We start from the raw sequence: 3,612 nt of genomic DNA on the forward strand, positions 1-3,612 counted from the left end.
TAATCTGTGTGGTCTGTCTTTGGAACCATAGCCACCAGTTCTGAGATGAGTATTGCTTACCAATACTAACTTGGCTTTACTTCACTAAAAATGTGTCCATCATTTTTAATAGATCCATTACCCTGGGTTTCTCCCTTTTATAGTCTATTATAGGATTTACAGATTAACAATGGGTTAGCATAATCATCACACATAAAAACCAAGGGATAGACAATTATATAGTAATTTCTGATGCACGTTACATGTGATCAGCTTTGGTCATGTAGTACTTGTTTTCACATCAGCAAAAGGAATGGCCTGAACCTCTAATAACATGAAAATGTAAAATAGAAGTGTTATTTGTTTCTCTGAACCCCTAAGGTCCATATTTGTTTTAGTCTCCTAATCTGTTATTAGAGTCTAAGAAGATCAACATTCATTTCTGATGGTGTGATACACATCAATTGATGTGTAAAGAATACTGTCAATATTTGATGACATTTTTAAGTAAATAAAAACTGTCAAGATATAATAGCAAAAGTGAAATGTACTATATGGAAGAACCGACAATGGTTTAGAGGAATAAGTAGGTTGTCAATGAATGTATTGAGCATTTCAGGGAACAAAGTTAAACTTCGGTGAAAGTTTGTGCAGGTAAGAGACCAATGGATGGGGGGGGGGTGGTGATTACATACAATTTTTCCTATAAAATTAGTAAATATATTGAAGATAACAAGCATGGAATCTAATCATGAGAAAACTGTTCTCTAAATGTATGTTTTATTATTTATTCATGTACAGCAAGGCCAACAGATCAAAAAGTACTTGACATTAAAGAATGCAGTTTGTAAAGTTGTGCCCACCGATACGAAAGTGGCAAGACTATAATGGGGTAAGGAACCACCCTCTGGTTGGACTCGAGCCCATTTCACTGGAGACAAGCTATGGCTGGCACTGTAGGCCTGGTCAAAAGCAATGGTGTAGGAGGCTCTAGGCTTTGGGAAGAACCTAATGTTTTGATGAACGGACATGTTATCAAACTGCCCTCTAAACATTTGTTTGTGCCCATCGATTAGTACTTGCTCAGCCTTGGTCACAGGGTTTTGAAGTGATCATTAGTGAATGCATAGACTCGTAAAGGTACAAAGGAATGAGAATTAGAGTCCAGTGAGTCTCCAGTCAAAAACCATATATCTTATCACCTTTCTGAGGTGTAAGGGCCATTGTGGGAGAAGAGGTGAAAATAAGAATCTAAGAACTGGAAGATGGGTGGAAATGCTGTGGGACACTGTCTTCTAGACATGGTATTGCTATTGCAGCCACCTAAATGCTTATTAATTGTCCAAGATCAGTATATTCTATCACACATTGGGAAGGGGCTCATGAAGTCCCACTCCTTCCTGAGAAGCAGTTAGTTGGTGGTAAGGAAAGAAGAGCTATATTCCTCAATGGTATAACCACTGGTAAATTGTCTTTGATCAAGTCAGTGACTCCGACCCATGCTCTTGCAAGATTCCTAGTTAAATACTGTCAGTCACACACATGCGAAAAGTCCTGGAATTAGAAAAGGGAATCACTGACAAAGAAAAAGGCATGCGTACAAGGAAGAGGGTGATAAGCAGGATAACAGCAGAATATGATTGATGCACATTATCCATGCGTATGCACACACACACACACACACATAATTGTGAAATAAATAAAATAAATTTAAAAATTCTATGCAATTCCAGTTTCCAAAAGGAAGGGTCCTCTAGGACATGCAGTGCACACAGAGAGACACTAGGCTTTGTCAGTGGTGAAAGGAAAGAGAAAAATCCATGGTCCTTGTGCAGTTTTCATGGGAGATGCAAGGTGAGGTACATGCAGTGGGTCTAAGTTGGCTGATGTGAAGAATTTCAGCACACCCTGAAAAAGGTTGATCTCCAGCTTTCTGCTGCTGAGCCCTACACTGCTTAGGACAATATTTAAGAGTATACAAAATAAAAAGGGAAAAAGCTGGACATTCTAAAAAACGAAGAAATAAAAAACTATGATCTTCAAAATTGTTAAAAACAATACAAGTCTAAGAAAAACCTAGAAACAAATGCATATTGAAGGTACCTTACAACAAAATACAAACTGATTTTCACAAACGGGCAGCTGATAGTTTCTGAACGGGGTCTAGGCTATGTTGGTTTCTGATTGTGAGAAAGGAAAGCTTCCTCCACCTTATATTCTTGCTGAGACCATTTTGGGTTTAACTAATTAGATCTTCTTGATGCAAAATCCCATAGAAAATTGCCAAACAATCTTCTAGGAATCCAGGATCAAGATCCCCCAGCTAACTTAGTTTAGCCTCTGGTAAACTGTTAACTTAATAAAATTAAGAAGAAAAATCCTACTCACCCCGAAGCTTCGGAGTTGCAGAGTCCAGGATGTGTTCTTTGTCTTTAAAAGCCCCCTTGCTGTAAACACCCCAAGCTACACATGAGTCCTGAATGGGTGTAATCTCTGCCTGCTGGAATAAAGACTTCAATTGGCTATACACTGTGTCTGCGTGGTCGTTTCTGGTAGGCTCCCCATAACATTGTATTGATGCTTACATTGTGTTTATTATGTCAGAGAATGGTCTGACTTTTAGAGATCACATCATTTAAGGGGAAGTGTTCTCGGTGTTTGCTTCATTTTTATTGTATTTGCAATTCTACAAGTTTTCTATGCCTTTTCCCACCCACAGGAGGTTCTTCTCTGTCTTGCAGACAGAGCCAAACTCTCCTTAAGCAGCCTGGATCTGCAGTTTTAGGGTGATCAGCTATCTATAAACTACACTCTGGCTAGTGTTCCTTTCTTCCTAGTCTGCCCCACTATTTCTTTCTCAGTTGAAAGGATAACCAGAAAGCTTATTTTGCTGTTTCCCTGAAGTAGAGGAAGTTTTGCTTTCTTCTGGATTTAGATTTTTTGAGGTAAATCTATCTATGGCTTGTTTTACCCATATCACTCTCCCTTGTATTCTGGGAGTCATTGAGAACTTTCCAGAGATATCATACAAAAGGTCATGTCATATGATATCCTTTATTTCAATGACCCTATAGGAAGAATAATTTTTTCTGTTCCAGTTAGGGTCGTATATGAACTGGGGCAAAATCAGGTGTCTACTATCATACACATCTACTTACCCCTCGCGTGTGGAAACTACAATAATCATCGAGCTACCAATCATTTCCCAATCACCTACTACCATCCAGGCAAAATGCTACTTACTTAAGATGCATCAGTAAGTGAAACAGAGACAAACCACTGCTCATCTGGGGTTTATGTTCAGCAGAAGAGATAATGAATAAATGACAAGAAAAATCAATAGGCAATTGTGGTAAAGGTGATAAATGCTACAGAGAAAAAAATACAGGTGGGGGAATAAAGGTGGTTGGAACTGCTGGGTTTGAGACAAGAAGGTTGAAATTGTACCAAAACAATGGAGACCCTTAAGATATATACACTAGGGAATTAAAATGTCTCTTAGAATCATAGGCGGGGGACCAGCCCAGGTACATAGAAAAGGAATTGTCATCTAAGAAATCACCTCTTTCCAGCTCTGATAACTTGTCTTACAGCTGAATTGACATATTTCCTGCTTTTGTTTCACCATTTTTA

Source organism: Microtus pennsylvanicus, chromosome 17, assembly GCF_037038515.1.
Source record: "Microtus pennsylvanicus isolate mMicPen1 chromosome 17, mMicPen1.hap1, whole genome shotgun sequence".
Lineage (NCBI taxonomy): Eukaryota > Metazoa > Chordata > Mammalia > Rodentia > Cricetidae > Microtus > Microtus pennsylvanicus.